At 43.0% G+C, this 9178-nt stretch overlaps 1 long non-coding RNA gene across 3 annotated transcripts; it reads right to left on the reverse strand.

The window, feature by feature from the left end:
* Positions 1 to 446: 446 nt before the first annotated feature.
* LOC135444463 (uncharacterized) lies at positions 447 to 8802 on the reverse strand. Of its 3 annotated transcripts, none has more exons than XR_010439221.1 (4): positions 8731 to 8802; positions 8058 to 8170; positions 4341 to 4466; positions 447 to 3595 (listed from the first exon to the last, which is right to left on the reverse strand). It is a non-coding gene; the product is annotated as an uncharacterized LOC135444463 (long non-coding RNA). The 3 variants fall into 3 exon arrangements; XR_010439222.1 differs by having other exon boundaries at positions 447 to 4252; positions 8731 to 8798; XR_010439219.1 differs by having other exon boundaries at positions 447 to 4466; positions 8731 to 8798.
* Between the last annotated feature and the right edge of the window lie 376 nt (positions 8803 to 9178).

Genomic DNA, 9178 nt, shown 5'->3' on the forward strand with positions numbered 1-9178 from the left:
GGAGGCCAACACAGATCAAAGTGAAGAATCCATTCCTTGATCTCCTTTGAAGATGGGATACAGCAGGATAGCTCACAGCATCTCCTGGATGCCATGTGCTTCTGTCCCTGGTGTGAAGGTTCTGATTCCCAGCAGATGATTGCTGCAAGTTCTGCTGCGTGCCTGCACAAAGAAGCTCATCCCTGTGATGGGAATGCTGAATTTGTACTCCCACCCAGTGTGTCACAGCCACTTGTTCCCGTATTCCTGAACCTTCTGATCATAACAGGCAGCTCCAGGGCTGCTGGTGCTGAGTGAAGCTGGGATTTGAAGCAGGTGACAACCATGCTGGGAGCTGTGAGGGAGGAGGAACACGGCAAGGTGCATCACTGGGAGGAGCAGGACACTGACAGGTCTGGCCAAATTCTTGTTCTGAGAAAACTGAGTGATCACCAGGAGCTTTGCAAAGCAGAGACAACTATGTGAGAGGCAAGCTCTGACTAATGTGGATGTGAGACCTCTGTGTAACAACTTTTAGAATAATCCTTGCCATGTTCACGTGATTTGGGTCAGAATTCCTCCTGAGGGCTTGTTTCAGATGGGGACTCTCATTCTGCCCTGTTTATCTTTAAGGCTGGTTTATCTGATTGTCTCTGCAGCAAGATGCTTGCAGGCTGTTGGTTGTGTGTTATTTACCTCTTGTGGTTTGGAGTGAGAACCTTCTGGAAGTCAACGTTACAGGGTCTGTGCCACGTGTGTTAGCCACCAGGAAAAGTCATGAAAATATTTCATACTTCAGAATTGGGAAGACATGGGATTGGCATCTAAGACAAACGTGTTTCTCTGATCCTTGGCCCCTCTAGGCTTTTAGAAAGCTGCCTGTGTTTCTTAAAATGTTATACCTGTAGTTACATGCCACTGTTCAGGTTTTGAAACTGTAAAGAAAGATTATTTGTGCACTTTCACTGTTGAGAGCACTTGAGTGCAGATAGTCTATTTCTATAAACCACTAGCAGAAGCAGCATTTTATCTTTTTAGAAGAAAAGTGAATTTTAAAATTAGACACTTCAGCAGCAATCAGAATATAATAGAACTTTTAAAATTTAAATTAGAAGTATTCCTTAATGTGGGGACTACCACTACCAATTTTCAGTCTTACACAACTTTTTTCATTTTGGCCAGCGTGCGTTCTTAAGGAAAACACGCTGAGTTCAAATTACTAAAATACAATTTGCGAAGGAAGGAAGAGTAGGTAGCAGAGCCTAATCAGGAATTAACTTTTACACCCCAAGGCATGAGCGGGTTCTGTGTACCTCCTTTATTCCGTGCATGTGCATCTGTGCAGAGAGCCGAGCTGTGTCCCCTCGTGTCCCTTTGCTTCAGCTGTGTCCGAGCTGTCCCTTGTGACATCTGAATGCTGAACTCGCCTGAACGGCGCCTCGCTCACTCCTCAGATCACCAGCAAGTACTGTAGCTTTAATCCAAACCTTCTCTCCGAGGAAAATCACCCTCCTGGAGCTGATTGATGTGTTGCAAACCTGTCATTTCCTGGAGGGAAGTGTAAGTCACCAGATGATCATTATTAGCCAAATCTAACGAGTAATAAAACTGTATACAGGGTATGCATTTACTGTGCATGTGTATATATTTTTGTACATTTTTACAGTTGTTTCCTACACTTGATTTTATGATGTTCAGAAGAAGTGTGTCTGAATCTGGTGAAAAACAAGAAGCTATTAAGAAAACCTACCCCTGTCACCTACTGTAGTTTTTACAGAGAACTGTGCCCAAACAAACACGCAGATTTACAGTGCTATGCAAATTTTACTTTGTAAGTTGTCTCTTAAATTTTGCTTAAGTAGTTTACGCTGTTTTTACTGGGCTTTCAGAAAAAAGATGAACGCAAAAGCCTCGTCTTGTAAAATAAAATAGCTTTGGCTGTGTGAAAATACTGTATATTAGAATCTCATTCATGCTTTCAGTTGTTTATTTAACTGTATGCGACTTTGTCCATACTATGATGGAATAGAGGGGGTTTAATTGTGCTTGAATGAAGTGGTGACTGCCCAGCATCTGGCTTTTTTCCAAGTGTTTATTAGTAGCCCATAATGTCACTGAGAGATCTGCATCCTTTTCCTACTTACCACTTTGGTTTTTGTTACTAAACATGTACTAAGGGCTATTTTCTTTTTGCTTTGGTTGGTTTCATTTCCATTTATGCTTTTTGGTCTCAGTCCTGCAAACTGACCCATACCAGTGCCACATATCTGCAGCAATTACCTGTATGGATCATTTGTGGGGATGGGAGACAAGAACAAGATTAACCCTATGGGCATTCCCTGCACAAAGCCAGTCCTTGAGAACTGCAGAGGGATGGTTCACTACTGAGGTACTTATAGCAGCAATGTATAAAATTTTGCATGGCTCCTCCAAAAGATCAGAATAGGGAGGGAAGTGTCTTCCTTTCCTGAAGAATCCTCCAAAGTAACCCCAAAGCTGTATAATCTAAGTTGAGACTGCAGCAAGGTACACAGAGGTGCTGTAGATTAAACCAATTTTTCAAATCTGATATCTTTAAAGTTTTTATTTTTCACTAGAAGATAAAGCACTTCCTCCTGTGTACACCAACATGATACACTGTACTATGCTCTGCCCCCTGGACCATCAGCTCTTCTTTAGCCTATGTGATCCTTCAGCAAATGACATTTGTGTCACACTATCACATTCCTGGGTCATCTTTTTGCTACCCTGAAAGCACTGGGTCCTTGGTTTCTCCTGTAGGTTTTCTCTTCCCTGATCTGTTCCCCTTTGAACAGTCTAGGTTGGGCCGAGCTGCCTTAAAATGACAGATGACATGTGTCACTGTGTGGGAGGACCTATTTTTTGTGGAGAGGATGGGCTTCCATTCTAAGAGTATGCAAGCAGAAACTTTGTCTTCCTTTTGAGTTCTCATGAATACAGCTTTTCTTACCTCAGTGCCTCTGTTGGATCTCCCTGCATCCATAATTCATTTTTAGAGGGAGATGATTTTGATCTGGAACCAAGCGCAGTGTCAGGCATCACAACCACACCTGTGAGAAGCAGTCAGCAGTGGGGTTTATGGGCAAGGGGAGGTCAGTGGGGCAGTGTGGCACTGCAGTGTTTGACAGCCAACACTGTGTAAGGGAGCTGTGGAAATGGAAGAACACGTTTGCTCTGTGGATGAAGGCACAGGGAATGTTGTTGGGTGCTTTGTTTTCTGTGCTAAGCAGTCCACATCCCAGTGACCTTCAGGCTGTGGGAGCTTCTTACACACCCTCTCATTAAGTTGCAAACACCGTTGGAGACTGCTTGTGGTGGAGGCATTTTCTGTATGTACTTTCATCTCACTAATTCCACTCTTTTTCTTCCAACACTGCATTAATGTATTTGGGAAAACAGCCTGGAATTCCATAGAAGCAATGCTGTGTTCTCAACACCAGATACAATCAGCTGCTGCGCTGGGAGCAAGTTCAGAGGTTCCACCCTCCTGAATGCTATGTTGGGCAGAGGGCTTTTGGGGTGAGGAACAGGCTGATGCACTTTCTACACACTTCTAAAACTGGAATCCATTCCTGAGAGGCTTGATAGAGTTCCTCTGTGAAACAAAACTTTGTGTAACAGGATTTTGTAGGTAGATAAATGTTAATAGCTGTGGTGTGGGTTAATGAAATGCTCTCCTGGATTTCATCACATCTTATATGTCAGAGTCCAGTGCTCTCTGCCCAGGTTCTTTTAGCCATCCCACACATGGAGGGGATAATGTTTAATTCCCCCTCTCCGTGTGTGACTGGGGGAAGTATTCAGACCAGCAGTTGATCCACTCAGCTGTTGGCAGCTGCTGATGTGAACCAAAGGCCACACCTGGTCCCTGGTGTGCAGAGCTGAGGTCAGCTTGCAGTGCCACAGCTGTGGTGTGTCACACCCCACAGAAGGGACCTTGGCAGCCCTGAGAGGTGGGGCTGGTGGGAACTTCATGAAGTTCCACAAAGTGAAGTACAAAGTCCTGCACCAGGGCAATCCCAGACACACCTACAGGTTGGGTGGGGAAGGGATTGGAGCAGCCCTGCAGAGAAAGACCTGGGGGTGATAGCTGAGGAAAAACTCAACGTGAACTGGCAGTGAGCACCCACAGCCCAGAAACCAACTCTGTCCTGGCTTCCATCAAAAGGAACATGGGCAGCAGGTCCAAGGAGGAGATTCTCCACCTCTACTCTGCTCTGGTGAGACCCCACCTGCAGTGCTGTGTCCAGGTCTGGTGTCCCCAAGATAAGAAGGATATGGAATTGTTGGAACAAGTCCAGAGGAGGCACAACATCGATAAGAGGACTGGAGCACCTCACCTTTGAAAACAGGCTGGGAAAGCTGTGGTTGTTCAGCATGGGGAAGAGAAGGTTGTGTGGAGACTTCAGAGCATCTTCCAGAGTCTGAAGGGGCTGCAGGGAAGCTGGAGAAGACTCTGTCTGGAACTGCAGTGACAGGACAAGGAGACATGGGTAAAAACTGAAAGAGGAGAAATTTAAGTTAGCAGTAGAACGACGCTCTAAACTGTGAGGGTGGGGAGGCCCTGGCACAGGTTGTCCAGGAAGGCTGTGGATGCCCCATCCCTGGCAGTGTTCCAAGCAAGGTTGGATAAGGCTTGAACAACCTGGTCTAGTGTGAGGTTCCTAATCAGAACTAGATGATCTTTAAAGTCCATTCCAACCTCTTAAAATTCTATGATTCCATTATTCATCCCCCTCATGCATCACCCCCACTGAGCTCCACTGATCCTTCTCTCCTGCTAGGGGTTACAAAAATAACATATATGATAGCAACACATATGAGATCTGTGCACATATAGAAGTCCCCTATACTGCCAACATCACCATGTCCTGCTGTGATTAAGGCTCGTGCCAAAGGGACAGTGCTGCCATGATAAGGCCGCTGGGGCTGGAGTTGTGATACCTGAGCTGGAGTAGGCATTTCTGCTCTCCACTGGAAAGACAAAGCACATTGCTTCCCAAGGCATTTAAGAAAGCAGAGCACCAAAAGCAGGTGTCCCCGTGCCACCTGTGGTCACTGTGCAGACATGGCACGTGACTGATGGGATACAGAGAGCTCACTCTGAGGACAGGTTCTTTTACTTTGCTGTGGCTTGTGGCGTGAAAATGAACTGCCTTTGTTTTTCATCTTGCTGGTGTTGAGCAACATTTGCAAAAGCCAAATTCAACGCTAGCCTAGTTGTGACATCTTTTTTTCACTTTTCCAATGAAATTACAAGTATTTAAGTGCTAGGGGTTGCTCCATTTATAAGGAAAATCGGTAGAAGAAAGAAACTACTCAGTTTAGGAACATCTACAAATCTCCTCCCACCTTTACCACAATGAAATATGAATTCCACAAGTATTTTCAGGAAAATGCTAATTCTTGTTTGCTTCCTATCAGGTCAGAGCTCCTTGTCAAAGGTAGGAGACTTGCCCTTTGTGCATCAAATCTGCTTTGTAGGTAATAAAAGTAGGGTCCACTCTACCACAGAGCTGAGCTGATCCCCTGAAGCTCCCTGGGAGAAAATCCTTCTCTCTGAGGCTACTCCTCTCTTCACACAACTGCTGCAAGTGTTGTGTTTCACCAAACAGGGCTGACTTTTAGGCACTTCTTTCTCCCAGCTGTGAAAGGCTTTACTTAAAACAATTGCACACAACTGAAGTATAGGGAAAATACAGTTGATGCTGAATGGGCAGGCTAAACTCTTTCCTGTTTTGCTGCTTTCTTCTCATGGTTCACCTAGCACATAATCATGTAATTCCCATAACTTACAAAATTCTATGGCACAATTCTGATTTTAAAAAAAATTAATTATTTCCTGTTATTTAAAATTTTGAATGTTTTCAATACAGAGCATTACAGTGGCATAATCTGTCAGAAGGATGCACTACTTTCTGTCAGCAGGTAGGTACAGAGCAACTCTAACTGAACACAATAAAAGAGTCTACCTGGCAAATCCCATATTTCTTTTCTGATTAATTTAAGGGTGAAGAAGACCTCAAACTGCTAGGAAATGCTTTTATGAAAAGGCTTTTGAATATTTTTCAGCTGTGAGGTGTGGACAAGACACAGCCCTGTGCTGGAACTCTGTATTTTTGGGGAGGGAAACTTGCTCACACCAGGGTTAGTTCCCTACTAGATGGGAACAAAGAAACCACATCCCCCCAGCACCCCTGACCCAGAACTCCAGTAAGATTAGAAAGGCAGGCAAGGGAAATGTGCAAATTTGTTATTTCCTGAGAGTGTGCACTCTTTTGCTGGCAGCCATACAGGAAGGCAGCTGGGCTGTCTAAATTAAGTAGTGCACATAATGGAACATAAATTATTGCTGTTAACTCCAAAGCCATAACGTGGTTAGGGAGAACAAATTGCACAGAAGCAATCTGGGGGGTTTTGCTTACTCTCAAAGGGATCTCAGTGGAGTAACCTCTGGAGCTAATGTTAGGTCTGGGAATTTTACAGGCACTAATAGGATTAGGCACATGACTTCCTTTCCAGTCTGGTGGGAGTCAGTGTTTAATTCCCTTGGGCTCCTCACAGATTTCAGCACAGGTTCAGAAGTGTCACCCAAACAATCAGTACACCCAGATTTTCCCTTCTGTGTCCCCCACACAAGGGGATTTGCTATTCCACCCATCAGAAGGGTAAAGGGCCTTGTACTTGGTGTGCAACCTGTGACAAAACAGTCCTCACTCCTACACAAGATACAAAACATCATAACTATATAGCTCCTTTACAAAAAGGAAATTCCAGAATTTTGTTGTTCCACTTGCAAGAGGAAACCTCATTTCTCAACAGCTCACTGAGGAGGGTTCGAGCTTAGTTTTACTCAGCTTCAGTTTGGTGTTCACGGTGAGGCTCTCATTTGTGTCCTCAGGCACAGCTGAAAAGGACTAACAGGGTGTTAAGAGCAGTGAAGGTTTGTTTGCAGTGCTGCTACAGGACGTGGATCTGAGCAGCATCATCTGTTTGAAATATTTGCTGTATTATTTGGGGGGGTCAGAGCAAGAATTGATGAGAGATTTCATTGTCCTTTCTCTCCTACCAATGATATATTTTGTTTTACAGCTGTCTCAGTAGCTTTATTCCTAAGGGCACCAGGGTCTAATAGGATCAAAACCTGGAATAGAAACCTGTAGTGGAAATATCCTTTGTGGCCTGGATGTCCTTATGATCTAAAAACTTACTGCTGAGTCTCTGGTTGTTTAACTCTCCTCTTTCTCCATGAAATCACACATATCCTGTAAATTTAACCCTCTGAGAGAGGGTTCTGCTGTCATGGCAAGACACAAAAATAAAAATAAGCATTCTGAAGGGGAGGATTCTCATCAGAATATTTATTTACTTCTATGCTTACTATGAATGGCTTTCTGGGCCTCTTCTTCAGACTTCATTATTCTTGTAGTACTTCAGTTTTGCCACCCAGGGAGGATCTGCCTAAGATAAGCTTGCAAGGGAATCTAATTTCTAATTAATAATGTATTTTAATTTAACAACTAATAATTTTACATTCTAATTTGGAATTGAGCTTTCCCTTGATGAATGTAGAGAAGAGTATTTAAATGATGGTGTAATTCACTCTAAGATTCCCTCCTTCCTTATTCCCATCAGTTTTACATTATCCTTTGGACCATGTGTGAGCTCTTCCTCAGGGGTGTGATGGGCAGAGATTAAACAATCATTCTTAGATGGTCCTTAGAATAGATCCTTATTGTCTAGAAAATTAAATTAGAAATTTTATGGTCTCATTCTTACCAAATTCAGTACTCTTCAGAAGCTACTCCTAAGAAGGACAATAAATGAAATAACAACCCAGAACTACTATGATAGGTTTGCACAAAAGCATAAATAGTAATGGTGTATTTTAATAATGTTTCCTGTGTTTTTTAAAGTGACCACACATCTATGTTTTTAATTGCGTAGTAAGTAAAAATGAATAGAAATTAATATATCCTGGAGAAAAGTTGTCAGTCCCCAGCTGAGAATCCAGGTTCAGACGGCAGAGTACAGCTGATAAAAGAACAGTGAATTACCTTGCGAGCTGGGAGCTCTCTGGCTGTGCACAGATTAAATACACTGTGCTCTCTCCAGGCCCTCATGGCAGACCATGACAGGTTTCCTGTGTCTGGTGATGGTACCAAAGCTCCTGCAAGTGAGTTGTGCATGGAAACATCCCATGGGGGTGTCCCTTTACCTCCCCCGTTAGCATTCAGAAACACATAATCACAAAAATTATGATGTTGGTGCTTTTTATTAAGAGCTCTGGGAATCAGGGGTATTTTCCACCCAAGTCTGACTCTGACCATACATATGAGATAATATTTTAATATCCTCTCATTATATAACTTTCATGTTAATTATTAAACTTATATTGTTCTATTGTATACATAGATTTCAACCAAGCATAGCCCCCCTTAAATTTCCAACATAGTTTCTCATGATTCTTCTTCCAATTATATAATAACTATATTTAATTACTAAACAATCATTACATCTAACAATTATATCATTTAGCATACTGCTTCCGCAGGTGCAGTGATCTGAGAAAACACAAAGCCTAACATTTCAGAGTCTATTTTAACATTTTCCCAGGGCCTCACTATCACCCCTTTTCCAAAGAACAGCCAGTGTTCAAATGTTGTCTTATATATCAAGAGTTCTATTATCATTATAGTGCAGAGACTCCATATCACCAGAGTTTCATACCTGCTCAATGTTTCTCATAGGCAGCTCCTCTAGACACTGACTGTTCCTGGTCTTTGCAGCAGCCACCTGACTCTAGTTCCCACCAATCCTCTCTTTTATACCACTGTTCTTATTGGCTACAGGTGTGGCCTGTTAAGACCAGGCCCGCTCCTAATCTTTAGTAATTGGTTCAGCTGCAACTCCTTAATGGGGTAAAATTACTTTCTATACTCCCTTCACTTTCTTATATTGTATCCCCTTAAATTCAAATGTGTACCTTCCTGTGCTTTTAACTCCTCTCAAGATAGGGTAACTTCCCAGACAAACAACCCTTTTCTTCTAAGGTCTTCAGACTCAAGAGGAAGTTCAGAATTATGTTGGGATGTGACTGTCCTGGGACTCTACCTTGGGCTCTCTGCCACTCATACTTGTGGCATAAATGAGAATGAAACTCCTGACACAAATCTCT

The sequence above is a fragment of the Zonotrichia leucophrys genome, chromosome 1 (assembly GCF_028769735.1).
Source record: "Zonotrichia leucophrys gambelii isolate GWCS_2022_RI chromosome 1, RI_Zleu_2.0, whole genome shotgun sequence".
Taxonomy (NCBI): Eukaryota; Metazoa; Chordata; class Aves; order Passeriformes; family Passerellidae; genus Zonotrichia; species Zonotrichia leucophrys.